Source organism: Myotis davidii, unplaced genomic scaffold (genome assembly GCF_000327345.1).
Source record: "Myotis davidii unplaced genomic scaffold, ASM32734v1 scaffold5, whole genome shotgun sequence".
NCBI lineage: Eukaryota > Metazoa > Chordata > Mammalia > Chiroptera > Vespertilionidae > Myotis > Myotis davidii.
In genome coordinates this window covers 570,213-589,857 of record NW_006296965.1, presented here as the reverse complement: position 1 = coordinate 589,857, position 19,645 = coordinate 570,213, and the positions used below count along the sequence as shown (strand labels likewise).

The following is a 19,645-nucleotide window of genomic DNA, read 5'->3' as shown; positions in this document are numbered from 1 at the left end:
TCTTTTTAAAAAATATATATTTTTATTTATTTCAGAGAGGAAGGGAGAAGGAGAGAGATAGAAACATCAATGACGAGAGAAAATCATTGATCGGCTGCCTCCTACACACTCCCGCAACCTGGGCATGTGCTCTTGACCAGAATCAAACCTGGGACCCTTTAGTCTGCAGGCTGACGCTCTATCAACTGAGTTAAACCAGCCAGGGCAAGAAACATCTTAATAAGAGAATTAAAAAATTTGAGTGAGGGACAGTAGTTGTGGTAATGTTCTCACAGTTGAGAGCATTTGGGGATATATAAATAATGCACAATAAACTCCCTCTGGTTAAATCTACAGTTTTATACAGAATGACTCAGGTTATTTTTTTTAATAAGTCTCCTTTAAAAAACAGAATTTGAACAATTTATTCTAAATGCAAGTATCTCCTCACTTCAATTATTTAATTTCTTCTCTCTTTTTCTAAAAATGTACATTTCCGAAAAGGACTTGCTAGTCCTATTAAAAAAAAGAAACAGAAAAATAGATGTTAGACTTTACTCTGTCAACATAGCTTATTTTCAAATTCCAAATTCTATAGCATATCATAACATATTTCCTTATTTTACAAGTGATGTTGGTTTGAGATTTTAAGTTGTATATTATCTTAAGAAACATTGTGGAATGTTGCCATCATCTTCTGTATTCAAATATATCTTATTAATATTTTAAATGTATATTATTTTCATGAATATGTATACTTTTTTATTATCTTGAACCAAAAAAATCCTAATTTACTGTATTCCTTGGCTGAGCAATGCCTGAGTATGATCTAACTTAATTATGGTCTCCAGTGGAACTCAACCTCTGTGAAATAAGTCTCAGGATGGTTCAGTATTGTAGCCTTAAATATATATATATATATTTGGTGTTCAGTATTTAATAAAGGAGACAGTTTTCTAGAGGCATATTTTGCTTGCGCAGAATGAGTTTTAGGAACAATTAGATTTCATTAACTAAACTACACCATTTGGAAGGAATGCTCCTCTTTTATTGTGCTTGACTATTGGATTGTGATAAACCCTTTTGCTTTTGCCAGAAGTGACCAGGTTGATGTAGTTCCCTTTCAATTAAGGTAAGTGCCAGGTGTCTCATGTGGTGGTTTTGCTTTGATAACTACATAAGAACAATTCTGGCTTGCTGACTAGAACAAATAGCAGGAAAGGGCAAAATCACAATAGAGATGCTTTTATTTACTTTACTAGAGGCCCGGTGCAAGGATTCTTGCACTGATGGACTCCCTCAGCCTGGCCTGCACCCTCTCTCAATCTGGGACCCCTTGGGGGATGTTGGACTGCTGGTTTTGGCTTAATTCCCGCAGGCCAGGCCAAGGGATCCACTGCTACAGGAATCCATGCACTGGGCCTCTATTATGCATATAAAATCTTGTTAATCTCTTCCCTCCCTCCCACATCCTCCCCACTTCCCTCTGAGATTAATCAGTCTGTTCCATGTTTCCATGCTTGTACGTTGAGCATCTGCCCCCTGGTGGTCAGTGCACGTAAAACGGTCGAACAGTCGCTTTGTTATATATTATAACAAAATGACATAAAAGAACACATGACTGTGGTAGTTGAAGTAAATTGGTTGGGTATTTATTTTATGAATAAGAGATAATCAGGCCTATTCTAAGGAATACTTTACTAGTCCTTCTAAGCAGTTAGAATAAAATTTTCAAATTTCAACTACAACCTCATGTGGCTATTTTAGTTTCCTGTTCTAAGAAGACTAACTGCGTCATATCTCCATTAAAGGCTCATTGGTCATCAAAACTTAGTTGTTCATCTGGACTCTCAGTAAAAGTCTGGCAGTATTAAAGGAAGCTCTGCCTGCTTTAGGCAAATTACTGCTGAGACCAGAGAACTAGAGTAAACAATGCATGGTGATATTAGAATCAACATTGATATTATACACAAACACACACACACACAAAACATGTTAGTAGTAAAAGACTTCTAAAAAAATCAGATCTATTGGTGAACCTCAATATATTAAACTGATAACAGTAGCTTTCTGTTAATATAATTTTTTGAAATCAATTTATATTTTCTTTGTACAAAATCAACCAATAAGAATATTGTAGATGATTCATTATTAACAAAAATTTTTAAATTAGTTGCTATAGATGACAATAGGCTTATACCATATTTAGCAATTGGATACTTTCCTGATTTATTCCCTTTCATGATATCAATATGATCTTGGTTCATATATGTAATTACTTGTAACATATCAAATTATTGTGTTTTTGTTGTATGTATTTTCTTTTGTATTGTGGCTTGCTTGCAATATGTAAGCTCTACAAAAACAGATACCTTCTCTTTTGCTTCCTTTGTATATTTTTGGCACCCACAATAGGTTCTAGGAATTCAAATATTTTTGTTGAATATATTTTAAGGTCAAAACAAAATAATAATAGTAATAACAGTCACTATATTTTTGTGAGCATCTGTTTGCCAGAAGTGACCTGGTTTATGTTCACATTAGAATTATGTGTACTTTACAGATATTAACTCATTTAATACTTATAACAACCACAAGATTAGTTAAATTTCCTAAAGTTCATAACCAGTCTGTATCAGAGCTGAAATTAAACTTCATACATCCTAACTCCAGAGTAAAACACTTTTAACTATTAATGCTACATTAAGCACTCAAAATGAGGTAAACCTAAAATAATTAAAATGAAATCTTTTAAAATAGTAAGTTAAATTTTAAGTAATTAAATTTAGAACCATCACAATAGTCACACTTCAAGATGTCAATAGCTGCATGTTACTAGTGAAAAAATAAAACATTGCCATCATTACAGAAAGCAAAATGAGCTAAAAAACAGCTGGCCATAGTAGTTTATCTAGAATAGTCATTGGTAACCTTTTTCTGCAATGGGCCAGATAGTCTTTATTCTTTGCAGGCCAGACTAGTCACTTGCAACTGCTCAATACTGCCATTGTAATGCAATATAGCCACAGACAATATTTAATATTAGTGTGGCTGTGTTTCAATGACATTTTATTTATGGACAATGAAACTTGAGTTTCATAAAACTTTTATCCTATATAATAAAAGGCTAATATGCAGATTGACATGGTCGCTATGACTGGTCGCTATGAAATACACTGACCACAAGTGGGCAGGTACTCAACACGGGTGCTGCACCCTGGTGGTCAGTACGCTTCCACAGGCTACAGCTGGTGAGCACAGAAGCAGTGGTGGGAGCCTCTCCCTCCTCTGAAGCAGCACTAAGGGTGTCCAACTGACAGTTTAGGCCGTTCCCCAATTTGAGAAATAGGCTTAAGTAGGACACCCCCTGAGGGCTCATGGACTGCAAGAGGGCACAGGCTGGGCTGAGGGACGCCCCTGAGTGCACGAAATTCATGCAAGAGTAGGCCTTCCTTCCCCCGGCTGCCAGCACTGGCTTCCCTCTGGCACCTGGGACCTGGGCTTCCCTCTGGCCTCCGGCAGGCACCCAGGACCTGGGCTTCACTCCCGCAGTTGACAGGTACCCGGACCTGGGCTTTGCTCTGGCAGCTGCAGGCACCTGGAACCCGGGCTTCCCTCCAGCCCCGGCTTAGTCCAGAAGGGCATCCAGAATGACTTCCAGTCTAGTTAGTATATTACCCTTTTATTATTATAAATTATTTTCCCCCTTGAGCATTAAAAGTGTAAAAATATCCTTAACTCCCAAGTCAGATAATAACAGGCAGAGGGCTGAAGTTTTCTGATCCATGGTTCAGAGTTCCTCTATTATTTTAATTCTAAAATACTATGACTTATGGCATTCACAAATTTCAACAAAACTGTTATCTATCTTATTGTGGAGCATTGATAAAGACTACCCTTAAGACTTGGTCTCCCATGCATTTCACATAATTTGAATATTTCAGTATTAATTATTAAAAGGCAGTGTAATTATCTGAAGACTCATCTCTCAAACTAGTGAATTACTTAATGATAAAATCCATGTCTAATATGTCTTTTTTTAAATATATTTTATTGATTTTATACAGGGAGGAAGGGAGAGAGATAGAGAGTCAGAAACATCGATGAGAGAGAGACATCGATCAGCTGCCTCCTGCACATCTCCTACTGGGGATGTGCCCGCAACCCAGGTACATGCCCTTGACTGGAATCGAACCTGGGACCCTTCAGTCCGCAGGCCGACGCTCTATCCACTGAGCCAAACCGGTTTCGGCATGTCTAATATGTCTTGCAGTATTCACAGTACTTGGAAAATTTGCTGGTCATCGGTAGGAACTTGGCTCCTGTTTCTTGAGTGAGTGTATAAATTTAAAAATTTGGAAATAATTTCATAAGCAGCTGCTTATTACATAGATAATGTTCAACATATCATGATGCTTAAATACTAAGGGTTGTAGAATATAAAGCATTATCACAAACACATTTACAAAATGATATAAAATCATTTGAAATATGAAAAAGAAAAGAGGATTAAGATCAACTTTAGTTGTGATTATATCAGCTAATGCATCATTTGAGGATATGTAAGTTTTATAACTTTGTCATTTATAAAATAAAATAAATAATGACCTCTCATCTTCATTTACATAGAGGTATATATTTTTCAAGTCATTTAACTAACAAACCTAATGAATATATATTAGATGTCATACATCATTATAACTTTCCTTCAATGTGGTTATGTCATCTTAGAGAGCAAATTAAAAACCTCTGTATTTCTAATAATTTTCTGAGCATTCATAGTATGGTGAATATTTTATGAATTATCTAAAGAAAAACATAATCTACAAATTTAGGTCAGTGGTTTTCAATGTGAAGCTCAGGAACTGCATCAGACTATGAAGCGGTATCAAAAATTACTTTTAAGTTATTAAGAAATTCTAAAATGGAACCAGAGTTGGGAACCACTGATATGATAAAGTATACAATTAATGGTAATTTCTCCCATTTTTTTTATGATCTTAAAGTTGGAGCCTGAGTTATCTGCAGAACTGTCTTAAAATACAGAATGCACTGTGCATGAGGACATTAGAAAGAGAATAGGCAAAATGCCCTGCTGGTGCAGGGATCTGTAACTACAGTAGGTCCCCAGGTCATGTCAGAGATCAGTTCCTATTCCGCAACATAACACAATTTTCGCCTTAAGTCGGAACCCACCTACATAAGCACCTACATCACTCACGTGGAGCGCATACACAGTAATGAAGTGAAACAGTAAAAAAAAAAAATTAAAGGAAAGATAACAATTCCTGACCTTTAGTTGTGGTAAATAAATAATAAAAAACATAAAGCACACATGTACATGTCGAAATGACAGAACTTTTTTTTTTTATAAATAAATGGGAGGTTGCGACGTAGATTGAGTCTGCTGTAACCCAAGGACTGCCTGTAATTAGGAATTACAACCTGATTGCGGGTCTTTTAGGAGGCAAATGTAGTTATAGCCTGAATCTGGGACAGAGCTGTGAGAAATTTAAGAATACAAAGTCTATATTTGAGGTTATGGTGCGGGGACTCTATGAGAGCTGATTAAAAATAAAGGTCATATAATTCTTACATGAATTATTGAACACTTTTTTAATATACTAAAATAATTTATAAAAGATACCAACCATCAGATCTTATAAAAAAAACTAAGGACGTAGATAAAATTAGAACATCCTATATAATAAGAGGCTACTATGCAAATTGTCCCCTTGGGCGGTCATTCGACTGGGAGTCCAACTGGGAGACCAGGAGTTCCACGGCTCGCTATGATGTGCGCTGACCACCAGGGGCCTGCGTGGAACATGGCGGGTGTTGGCAATGCAGCGTTAGCAGCAGTAGGCAGTGGAGGAACTGCCAGCCGCAATGGGCCACAATGAGTGTGGGACCATGGTGGGATGGTGGAGCAAGTGAGCAGGTAGCACCAGGCCAAGGCAAGTGCGAGGGGGGGCCCAATCACCCAGCTGATTGCCCCACAGATGGCGACCAGTGACAGCAGCAGAGGATGGGATTGCTGCCAGGCTCCGAGGCATTGAGGGAACCTGGCGGGTGGCCTGGCCCTGATTGATCACCCCACAAGCAAGATGGTGGAGTAGGTGAGGAGGCAGCGCCAAGCCAAGGCAGGGTACTAGGTGGGGCTGTGGGGCTGTGAGGCTGGGGGCGCAGGCTAGGGCCTGATCTCCACAGACCACCCTGAGGGACCCCAACCATTCATGCATTCGTGCACCAGCTGGCCAGCCTCTTGCAACCCCCCTCCCTGGTCGGCCTGGCCCTGATTGGCCCCCAGTGGGGTGGGCCAGCCAGACCCCACCTGTGCACAAATTCCTGAACCAGATCTCTAGTTATATAAGGAAGCATAAAATAAATAATGTTAGATTATATCATATTAAAGAACTAAGGGATGAAAGATCCAAAAATATAAGATTACTATAATTTTTAAAACACAATAATTAAACTAAATGTGATATAAACAGTGTTATGGATCCTCTTAAGAAGACTAAAGCATTCTAGGTGATTTATAGATGTATTGAAAAATTGAAGCTAGTGTTATCAGGAAATAAACAATAGCACGGGATTATCAATAGAATCAATTCTAAAAATGATATCAAAATCTTGACAGAAAAATAATTGTCAATACAAAATGAAATATGAGTTAAGTTATCATTTTAAATCATGTGAAAATGTCTAAATTTCTAAAATTAGGAACATTTAACAGTTCTTTTCCCTTAGAAGATAAATAATTCGTACTAAATTTTATGTTAGGATTTCTTTAGTCATATAACCAGTATTTTTATTTTACTAAGATTATTAGAGGACACTTAGTCATAGTAAAGATAGTTCTTTCATAACACAGGCATATAGAATGATGTTGCATAATATGACAGACAATGAGCATATTAAAGTGACTATACTTAGTAAATTAATGTGCAAAGATTTGTAAAAGAGACACAACTTGTATATATCTCTCCTTTTCAAGACTCATCCAATAGAGGTCATATGGATACTTGTTATGAGTATGACTCAAGAAGGATGTTATGGAATAGTAGAAAAGTGAATTATGGTGAAATAATAAAATCTCAGTAACAGAAGTTTACATTCCCTGGTCTGCTGAGAATTGAATTAGAAAGTTTTATACTTGTGACTTATTTTTATAGAGAGAACACCCTTCAGATATTAAAGCAGATAAGAGTTATCTAATCTAATAATAGACAAACATGGAAATTGACCATACCTGCGATACGCTTCCCAATGGCTAATCAGCAGGATATGCAAATTAACCCAACCAAGATGGCGGCCAGCAGCCACGCAGCTGAAGCCAGCGGTAGGCTTGCTTGCTCCAGTGATGGAGGAAGCTAAGGTTCCCCGCCTGCCGCGACCTGGCTCTGAACTCCAAAAGCAACAAAGTTTCAATTATAGAAGCTAAACAAACCCCAGATACCTGCTTTCAGCAGGTGCTGGCCACGGAGCTGGAGAGGCAACAAAGTTTCAATTATAGAAGGTAAATAAATCCCAATATTAAAAAAAAAGAAAAAAGTTTGAGGACCACTGCTATATAGTAAAAGGGTAATATGCAAACTGACCCTAACACCAGAAAGACTGGGAATGACTGGTCACTATGACACAAACTGACCACCAAGGGGTAGACGCTCAATGCAGGAGCTGCCCTCTGGTGGTCAGTGAGCTCCCCCATGGAGGAGCTCTGCTCAACCACAAGCCAGGCTGATGGCTGCCAGTACAGCGGTGGTGGTGGGAGTCTCTCCTGCCTCCTTAGCAACGCTAAGGATGTCTGACTGCAGCTTAGGTTTGCTCCCCGCTGGCAAGTGGACATCTCCCAAGGGCTGCCGGGCTGCCAGAGGGATGTCTGATTGCCATCTTAGGCCCAATCCCCCGGGGAAAAGGCCTAAGCCAGCAGGTGGTCATCCCCTGAGGGGTCCCAGACTGCTAGAGGGCACAGGCTGGCCTGAGGGACGCCCCTGCCCCGAGTGCACAAATATTTGTGCACTGGGCCTCTTGTATCAATATAAAACTGGTAATGTCACTAAAAGTCATCAAGGAATCAATTCTGATGATGGTTTGAGTTCTTTCATGAACTCAATATTTTCTTATCCAAACATTTTGGTAATGTATCATTCAATGATCAATTGTGAATAGACCTCAGTATTTGTATGATAGACAAATGGCCCTCCTATCATGAATTTGATGTATGTAAATATAGTCCATTTTTTGCTCTTAAATCTTACGTGTCACTCATATATCATTGTTATTAGAAGTCAAAGGAAAAATAATATGGCATAGTTAAAAAAACATTAGTGATTGAGGCTTTCTGAAACATAATACAGTAATCTGTCAGTATTTTTTGTAACATAACAGATAACAGAATGGCTTAATAGATATAAATGAATGTACATTTTTATTGTTAAGAATGTGAGTGTGGCCAGGAAGGGTTGAGGGGGTGGTAAGAGATCAAAAAAATGCATGCATATAAGCATAACAATGGACACAAGACACTGGGGGGGGGGGTAGGGGAGGCCAGGGGAAGGTCAAGGGGGGAACAAGAAAGGAGACATATGTAACACTCTTTGTAATATTTTAAGTAATAAAACAAAATTTTTTAAAAAAGAATGTGACTGTGTATTAATATGGGTTAATAACAAATGTGCACAAATTAGCCTGGGAAACAGAACCTGTGGAGGAGCGAAATGGAGAAATGCTATTTCTAAAATGCTTACTCATATAATATTCTAGCTGTATTAAAAAGGGGGATTCTTTAAAAACAAAACAAACTTACAGTTGGATCTTGTATAGTTTTGTGGTTCCTGAGATGCTGGTAAAGCTCTGGTAAGCGTATTCAATGGTAAATTAAACCAGCTGCTTCAGGGATTTTTTTCTTAGAAGATAATGATAACCTAATACTCTAACTTTGTTTTTGATTAGATAATTGTGTGCAAGTTATGAATCATGTGAGCTTAATTCATTACAGAATCAACACCTGTAATAATGCATATTGAGAGTGCTTAGTTTTATTAGAATTTAAAGACTGGATAAAACATTATCTTTTTGGATCCCTAAATATTTGGATATAGTACTCATTTTTCCAATTACTATTTATCTAGATTTTTTAAAATACCATTTCTTAGATCAGTTATCACAGTGCTTACTTTATTTTAGATTGATGTGTTTAAGGTCAGAGAACGTTTCAATAGTCATGGGAACCTGTGATTTTCACTGCAACTGCACTCAAATTTGATGAGATAGTTTCATATAAAAATTTGTAGCAAATGCTCCAAAATCCTATGGTATTGATTGCAATGTAATTGGATTGTGCCTAAACTTACTGGATCATTCTCATGCCAAATGATCTAGTGTCCCTGCAATTTACTATCACTTGAAAAAAAGTGCTCCTGAAGAGGTGTAGAATTTCTATCAGAAGTGAATTTTAATCCTACTGTTTTGCTTTATGACTAAGTTTTAAATGATCACTTGTCCCTTACTTATCTTTCTAATCTGATTTAATACCATGTGTCATTCTATATCCTCTATGACCAACACATTGTTTTCCCTGCTGATCCCTTACATCCCACGAACCACCATGCCTTCTGTGTTTTGGCTCATCATGCTTTTTCTGTTTAAAATTCCTACTGCCCCCTTCCTTCCCACTTTCCTTATTTCCTTTTACTTCTATAGTTTCTATTCCTACAATATCCAGGGCCCAGGTTTTGTTTCAATTTCCCTGAAACTTTCCTTACTATCTCACCTGTTATTGATTTCTCCTTATCCTGAAATGCTGAATTATTTTTTTACCCTTTGGCTATAACTTGAACTATGCTATGGTTCATTATTATATATATTTGTATACATATGCCCTGTTATTTTCTTTTTTTAAATATATATATGTGTGTGTGTGTGTGTGTGTGTGTGTGTGTGTGTTTCAGAGAGGAAGGGAGAGGGAGAGAGAGAGAGAAACATCAGTGATGAGAGAGAGTCATTGATCAGCTGCCTCCTGCACATCCCCCTACTGGGGATTGAGCCTGCAACCTGGGCATATGACCTTCACCGGAATCAAACCCAGGACCCTTCAATCTGCAGGGTGACACTCTCTCCACTGAGCAAAATCAGCTAGGGCATGCCCTGTTATTTTCTAATGCACCAGACTTCAAGGGCATCCCTGAAGAATCACGGTTCAGCCACGCACAAGTTACGAAGAAAAATTATCTGTGTCCTGATTCTTAGTGTCAGTGTTTATCCTGGCTGCTAATATTGTTGCCCTTGTAGAGTTGGGGCTACAAGAATTTACTGTGTTCTGTTTCCTTTACTCAAACTCAGGACATCTTTTCTGGATTTCCCTAGAAAAACATGAATTAAGAATTTTCTTATTCACAAACAAAATCAAGTACTCATCACCACATAAGTTCTTAAAGCAAATGCTTAATTTTTAAAGTATACTGGGCCAGCATAATAAGGCAATTGAGAGCATAGGGCCTCAAGTACCAACTCCTGGATTCAAAAAGTGGCTTGGGGACTTCTGGTTTCAGCTCTGATTTTTAAAGAGCTTGGGAGTTATCACTCGTTTCCACACAAGAAAAAGCTGAACAGACTGAAAATCAATGACAGGGCAAATTGCCACCCTGAAAACTGAAGAGACAGATGAACAGGGAGAGTCACAACTAAGAGCTGCTTATCTGGACTGGGACCCAGAACCATAAACTGATAGGAACACTTAATGGTAATTTGGATTAATTGCTGGAGGCTGAGTATGGAGTAGCATGAGAGTTAGAAACTCATGGGGCTTGCCATATTAAGGAAGATCTACACTTACATGGGGTTTTTCTCCAGGAATCATGCCAGGTTCACCAAGGAACCAAGAAAAATCTCTTTGTGCATCTGGTAGAGAAATGGCACAATTAACCAATGTAAAATAAACACCAGAGCATTATCCATAACAGATCCTGCTCTTCTGGGTAAAGCACTTTACCAGAGCCTTACTCAGGGAAAGGTATTTAAGTCACTTTAGACCTCTTTAGCCTCCATTTTCATCTGCGAGGTGGGGGGAAAAAGCTAAAACACATTTATTTGTGAAGGTCAGGATCCAGGGGCATAGGCCCATTGGGAGACTGAGAATTATTCATAAGATTACCAATCACTTCCTCTCTTCCGCAACTATTGTATTAGTTTTCTAGGGCTGCCATAACAAAATACCACTGAATGTGTTGCTAAAAAAAAAAATACATTTTCTTATAGGTCTGGAGACTGGAAATCCCAGATTAAAGTATAGACAGGTGTGATTTTCCGTGAGGTTTCTCTCCTTGGCTTGCAGATGGCTGCTTTCTTGTGTCCTTTCTGTAGGTGTGTGAGTGCATCTCTAGTGTCCCCCTTCTCATTAGGACACCAGTCATATTGGATTAGGGTCCACCTATACTACCTCTTTTAACATTAAGGACTTACTTAAAGGCCCAATATCTAAATACGCTCACATTTTGATACTGGGACTTAGGACTTTAATATGTGAATTTTGGGAGGACACAGTTTAGTCCAAGTACCTACCACCGCATCGACAAGTATCCAGTATAATAACACTGGATTACAGCTGAGAGAATTGCAAAATGCAGACTATTTCTTAGGAGTTTTTAGAAAAACCCAAAGTCAACAGGGGCAACAAAAAACAAAGACAGTAAAGAAATTTGAAACCCCTGGCATATACAGCTATGAAAAGAAAAATAATTAAACACAGTTTAACTCAGTCAGATTAACATCAATCTGATACTCAGAGTCTACTCATCCCAGTTTCTATTACCCCATATATTTTGTCTGATTTTCAATTTTAAAAAGTATAAGGCATGATAAAAAATAAGAAAAAAATACAGTCTGAAGTGACAAAGAAAGTATCAGAAGAAGTCTTACATGTGGCATAAATGTAAGAATTACCAGAAAAATAATTTAAAATAACTATACTTAATTTTAAGGACTATAATGACAAAAGAAGAGACCATTCAAGAACAGATGGATATGTAAGCAGAGAGATAAATCAAAGAACAGTCTAGAAATTCAAAACAAATGTAACAAAAATAAAAAATGCTTTGATTAGCTTATCAGTAGACTAAGATAGTCAAGGAAATACCCGTTAGCTTGAGGTTAGGTCAATAGTAACATTCCAAATTAACATGCAAAGCAAAAAGAGAATCTGAACAAACTGAACAGGGCATGCAAGAACTGTGGGATAATTTGCAAAAACAAAACAAATATGAAAGGAAAAGAAAAAACAGAGTAAGAGAAATATTTGACATGCGAATGGCTGAGAACTTTCCAAAATTAATAAGATACCAACCACAGATGAAGAGTACATAAACCAAGCAGGATAGAAACTAAAATGTCTCCACCTAGCCATATACTCAAACTGCAAAAACTAAAGATAAAGAAAATCTTGAAAGAAAACAAATTCTTCATTTACAGAGGAACAAGCATAAGAATCATAGCCAACTTCTTACTAGAAACCATGTAAGCAAGAAGGAAGTGGAGTGAAATTAAAAAATAAAATAAAATAAATAAAAACCACAACCTAGAATCTATATCCAACAAATTTCTCTTTCAAAAGTGAAAGAGAGCCTTAACTGGCATGACTTTGGTGGTTGGAGCCTTGTCCTAAAGGCTGTAGGTTCAATTCCTGGTCAGAGCACATAACTAGGTTGCAGGTTCAGCCCCTGGTTGGGACACTTACAGGAGGCAATGGATCAATGTTTCTCTCTCACATTGGTCTCCCCCCCCCTCTCTCTCTGTCTCTCTCTCTCCCCCTCTCGCTCTCTTTTCTTTTCTCCCTCTCTCTCTTTTTCTCTCCCCTTCCTCTCTCTCAAATCAATAAACATATCCTGTTTTGAGGATTAAAAACAAAAGTGAAGCAGAAATAAAAAAATATTTTCAAAAATGAAAGATAAGTAGAGTTTCTCAAATGAACAAAAATTCATCACCAGAAGACCTGCCAATCAAGAAATATTAAAAGAAGTTCTTTAGGGAGAGGGAAAATAATATAGGTCAGAAACTCATATAAATTAGAAGACTAAGCTTCAAAATGAGTAAAGTTAAAACCCTTTATTTGTATTTGATTCAATTATAACTTTAAAATAGTATCATTGTATTGTGTGATAATAGCATATAGATAAATAAAGTGAATTATTAGCAATGTCATATGTAATGGTAAGGAAAAATTGGAAATATTCAAATATAAGGTAGTAGTACTATATGTGAAATGGCATAGTGTTACTAAAAAGTGGACATATAATAATTTAAAATCTATAATGCAAGCCCTAAGGAAACCATAGCTTATTCCTAAATAGTTATAGTATATTAGAGGCCCAGAGCATGAAATTCATGCATGGGGGGCGGGCCTCAGCCCAGCCTGCACCCTCTCACAGTCTGGGACCTCTTGGGGGCTGTCTGCCTGACAGTTTAGGCCTAATCCCGCAGATATCTTTGCAGATCGGGCCTAAACTAGCAGTCGGACATGCCTCTCACAACCCGGAATGCTGGCCCCTAACTGCTTGCCTGCCTGCCTGGTTGCCCCTAACTGTTCATGGTGGGGGCAGGGCCAGCCAGGGTGAGGGGCTGTGCCCATTCTGGTCTCTGGTAATTCTGACTGTTCCACCATTTCAGTCACTGGGCTTTTATTATATAGGATACTAGTGGCCCAGTGCACAAATTTGTGCACATTGAAAGTGAATTAATTAGAAAAAATATTTTAATATTGCTATTTGCCCTTTATAATAGAAGTGTCAGAGATGAAAAAAAATTAGTAAAATGTAAATGAAAATTATATCTACACTAATAAAAAGGAAACATGCAAAATGACTGTCCCTCTGCTATGCCCACCAACCAATCAGGGCAAGTATGCAAATTAATCCAACAAAGATGCCGGCGGCCATGGAGCTGGAGGCTTGGGTTGCCCCCAGCAATGGAGGAAGACAAGCTTCCCGCCCGCTGTGGCCACCGCTGAAGGAATGGCTGGTGGCCTAGGTCTCTGGGGGGGCGTGGCCAGCCTGAAAACAGCTTTCAGCCCCTCATCCAGGCTTCCCAGGCACCCCAGCAGGACTTTCACCCTGAAGAGGCTCTGGCCAGTCTGAAAATGGCCCTCAGCCCCTTACTCAGGCTGGCCACACCCCCATGAAGTAAGAGTCCCCACTGGGGGGCCTGGACAGCTTACAAACATCCATCATCTCCTCACCCAGGCTGGCCAGACACCCCAGTGGGAACCCCCACCCTGAATAGGGTGTGGCCAACTTGAAAACAACCCTCAGCCACTCACAAGGCTGGCCACGCCCCCAGCGGGAACCATCACCCAAGGGGGCATGGCCTGGTGGCAAACCACCACAGGCCCCTCTCCCAGGCTGCCCCATGCCCCAAGGGAACCCCACTCTGATCCAGGACACCTTTTAGGGCAAACCAGTCAGCCCCCACCTGTGCACCAGGCCTCTATACTAATAAAAAGGTAATATGCTAATTAGACTGGGAGACCTTCCAGGAGACATTCTGGAAGTTCTTCTGGACAAAGCCATGGTGATGGACCAAGGTAGAGGTGGCTAGAGGCCAATAGTGGAGGGCAGTTGTGGGTGATCAGGTTAGGACGGGATGGCTGTTGCGGGGGATCAGACCAGGATGCGACGGTAGTTGCGGGCGATCAGGATGCTGGGGGAGCATTTGGGGGTGAGCTGGCCGGTGGCAGGGGGCAGTTGTGGGCAAGCAGGCTGACAGCAGAGTGGTTAGGGGCAATCAGGCAGGCAGGTGAGCGGTTAGGAGCCTGCAGTTCTGGATTACGAGAGGGATGTCCAACTGCCAGTTTAGGCCCGAACCCTGTAAACCAGCAGTAGGACAACCTTCCAGGAGTCCCAGATTGGAGAGGGTGCAGGCCGGGCTGAGGGACACCGCCATATATATATATATATGTATATATATACACATACACATACAATAACAACATGATATAAAAGCAATTAAGACATGGTAGAAAAACAACAAAAACATAATATAAAAACTACATTGATACAAACAATGACTTATAAATTGATTAAACTTATTCTAATATCTCCCTGTATACTTCAGAGTGCTTGACTAATTTCCCTTGTGATGAAGTTAGTGTCACTCTTCAAGCAACATATAACTGACCATGTCCTAAAACAGGTTTAGGTAGGAATATTCCTACTCTGTCTAGAGTCTGTCCTTGTGATTTATTAATAGTCATCGCAAATGCTGGCATCAACGGGAAACTGTCTTCATGTTAATTTGCTGGCAGCATGGGAAACTGTCTTCTAATTAATTTAAATGGGAGGCCAGTGTCAGATAGGAGAACAAATCAATTCTTGGAATCAGAACCACCTCTCCTTCCACATATCCTGTTAATACTTCAGCTTCGATTATGTTTGTTCACAATCTTTTGATAATAAATCTCGTACCATTACAAAGACCCCATTTACTACTAAGATTTCTCAGTAGCATGATGATTGCACCCACTTTCAAATTTAATTTATGATACAGCATTCCCAAAGGTGTAATACTATTAAGAAATTTGATGGCAAAATTTTCCTTTTCAGCATCATCTGTTGAATCGAAGGAATCATCACTCAAATATGTGTGACAATCTCCATCGAGTATATTCAAAATTTTTCATTTAATTTCTGAACGTGCTCATTTTTTTGGACAAAGAATCACATGTTTTTAATGTTATCTATAGATATACTATTTCTAAATGTAGCTTCAATAATTGATCTGTTACAAATCATTTCATAGGGGATTTTAATAATATCCATTCCTAAAAAAAACTGCTATCAAGTTTGCCATCTCCAAGTTTTACTAACCATTCACTATAAGCAGAATCCTCTGATCTCATATTTGTTTTAAGAGACAACTGTCTGAAACACCCCCAAACATTACAGTACATTAAACACATTTGTACTATGGCTGATTGCATAGCATGTGGCACAACACTGAGACATCGTCGGAAATCCCCTCCAAGGAGAACTTTCCCACCAAATGCAAATTCATATTTGCTCTTAGTAATCTGTCTATGGAGTTTATAGCATGACTGGATGCCATGGTGCATCCATCAATAATGAGAAGTTGGGCCTTTTTAATGGTTTTAGCAACTTCACTCTTTATATCGAGTCTAGAAATTGAAATTGATAATTTATATTGGGAATGAAAGGTTCTTCCACCAAGAAGTAAATTTGCAGCAATTCCTACAGTAAACTACATTGCTATATTTTGCGACAGTATGAGTAAAAAGCAAACGTCAGTGCGAAGGTTGGGATTGCTTCTTTCTCACCAGATTAGAAATTCTCGGGGCAGTCTTTTCAAGAGCACAACTAAGATTATTTTCCACAAAAAGTCTACTTCTGTAATTAGACTCTATAACCAACAAGCTGGAAAACCCTGTTTCACAAAAATGTGTTGTTGGAAATGGAAGAAGAAGGCACAACACAGTCTCAGACAGTATAGGATATGACTGCAAACACTTGATCCAGAATTTTGTAACTGGCATTGTAGAGAAATCAGTTCTCTCTGCATCGTTGTTAATAAGTTCAATGAACTCCTCTTGTGCTGTCTCAAGAATATCTTCAACTTTGTGAATGAGCTTCTGCCAAGTGCAAATGGGGTGTCAGGTAGATTTGGAAAGTACGATGAAATTTCGACTGCTAGCATGTGCAAGTGTTCTTTCACAGAAATTATCATCATAATGCTTTTGTCTATTCCTTTTGACAACCGTCTCACTTCAGTGTGAAAAAGCAGAGCATTGTTCAGTGCATCCAACCCGTTGCATGGTTGCTAAAACATTCGACTGTTTAAAGTGCTCGCCTTTATAAAACTGACACAACTTATGGCACTTTTCATTACTTCTTGTAACTCTTGTGGAGTGTCTTCATTGCTAATATTTGCCAATGAATCATACAGTGAGTTCTGATGACCTTTGTTGACTCATTCAGTACCAAACGTTGAAATCCAGATCGACATCCTAGCATAGCTGGAGCACCATCTGTGTAAACACCACAAACCTTTTCCCAAGAGATCTTATGCTCTTTCAGAGATGAACCAACTGTGTCAAATACATCACGTGCACTAGTTGTCGTTTCAAGAGGTTTGCAAAAAAGAAACTCATCTTTAAAGTCGCATCTTTAATGTACCTCATGTAAACCAGTAACTGTGAACAGTTTGCAACATCTGTAGATTCATCAAGCTGGATACTAAATTTTGGAAGTGGAGCAGATTTAATTTCCTGGATTACCTGATCAAGAATATCAGCAGACATGTCATCTATTCTTCTGCAGACAGTGTCGTTAGATAAGGAAATTGCACTCAATTTCATAACAAATTTGTGTCTGATCATAACTCAAACAATGTCTTTGACCGCTGGCAACAGTAAATCCTCAGCAATGGTGTGAAGTTTCATAGGTCTGGTGATTCTGAGTGCCACCAAATATGAAGCTTCAACGGCTGCTACATTTTGTTTGTGGTACTTGCCACCAGTGTCATGTCTGGCTTTCTTGAGTCCATCAGCTTTGCTTCTTGGATGCTTGCTATCAAAATGGCGTTTTAGTTTGTTCAGCTTCATAGATTTGGCTGACAGAACTTCACAACAAATAACACTTGTGGTTTCTCAATTCCTACTGTAATTATTGAGGTAAAACCATACTGTAAAAAATCCTCACTATATTTTCTTTTCTTGACGTTCTTCTCTACACAATCCATTGTCATGGGATGGTTTGCTAATGAAAATAATATATAACAATGGCTTTAATAATACAAAAGATGATACATGGCATAGTTCAGTCAATACAGTTCATTAAAGTTTCCTATGATTTACCATTCTGTGTTGTTTTTTTACATACCTGTTACTATCACAAGGGGGCAGTATTCACATTAACCACAGCTGAATATAAAAAGACCGATCAGCATCCAGATTAAGTTCCCATGGTATATATATATATATACCAGTACATGATTACATGATTTTACTTTTACCCAGTAATTATAATTCACGAGGTGTCGGTTTACCTCCAATACTGCTGCTTTCTACACAGTAGCTGCTCTCTATACATGTGTGACTGTTCCGCATAAGTGCATTATGGCGCCAACTCTGTCACATACACCTGTATTTGTATGGGGTGTATGTGAGTTGCTGTAGTTGTTTTGGCATATTAAGGATTATTGCATTGTCAATCGTATCTCTCCATATAGTGTCATCTATTAATAATCCTTGATGTTTAGCAGCTTCACAAAATGTATCAAAAATTACACCTTCTACAGTTCGCAGATCAGCAAAACTTATTGCACCTTTTACATGCAGAAGCAAAATTCTAAGGAAATATTGTTCTGCTTCTCTAAAGCTCACAGTGAACAATCTACCTAATACTTTATTCTTTTTGGTGTTTTCTCCATGAAGAATTATTAAACACATAATGTTGTGGAATCTCCCAATAATAACAATTGTGTGTGTCGGAATCTTCTCTATTCATTAAGAACCAAGTCATAAAAGTTGAGTTATGCCTTTAGCCCTATCTATAACTTCAGCAATATCATCAGTATGAAAATACAAATTCTGGTCATTCGGCAAATGAATAGCTAATCTTGTGATTGCATGAGATTGGTCATGCATTCGCATTGCAAAATGTCTCCAGACAGCCTCAGGAGCGCTCACATACCTGGAGTCAATGAAGTCCTGTACTTCGTCATGATTGATAATACTTTTTTTTCAGAAATTTGAATATTTGCACAATCGTGCCCTTTATAGGTGTATTTAAATAAATATTTGACACTTTTAATTGATATGCACAGACTTTAACGTTTATATGAAAGTTATATTTAAGGCACAAATATGGGTTATAAGGGACAATCCAAGTGTTATCAACAACTTTATTTCCAACAGACATGGTGTTACCAGATCTTCGTTTATATTTGGGATATCCATCAATATTTCTAGTGGCTTCATTTTGAAATTCTTTCAGATATCCCTTTAAACATCTTCCATTTTCCATACATGGACTATTTGGATTTTGTATTCCACATGGTCCATGTACCATATTTGATTTCATAATTTGAAAAAGTCAAGGATACTGGTCTACATCTGGAATTTCTGCCTTAACTATATAGTCAATGTCATCTTCCATTCGTAATTTAGATTCACTATCTAATATCAATAATATGTGAGTGTGAGGCAGTCCACATTTCTGAAATTCAATGGCATGAATTTTAGCTATTACTTTTCCAAATAAATGGAATTTACATATATCATTTAAAAGAGCATTCAGCTTAATATTAAAAACCCTGGCTACCAAGTCAGGTCTGTTTTCAATTTTTTGCCTGTATTTTAAATTGTTTATAATATTTACCCATTTTGGTTTGCATGTAATTGTTATGAATAAATCGGGCTTGCCATACTTCATTACAATTGCCATAGCATCTTGATATTGCTGCTGCATATTTCTGGGACTACCCTCAAAGGACGATGGAGGTATTATCATTTTACCAATCGGCACATTGTCATTTTCAGATCTAGATGTGAGATAATCCATCAAACCAATATATTTTTCAAATCTCAACTTAGATTGGTTTGCTTTGATGAAATTTATCCAATTGGCTTCCATTTTTTAATGTGAATCAACAATAT

The 19,645-nt window shown here is 38.2% G+C and overlaps 1 pseudogene; it reads right to left on the bottom strand.

Moving 5' to 3' along the window:
- Nucleotides 1–16,389: 16,389 nt before the first annotated feature.
- Nucleotides 16,390–19,645, bottom strand: part of LOC102758967 — a 3,428-nt pseudogene continuing 172 nt past the window's right edge.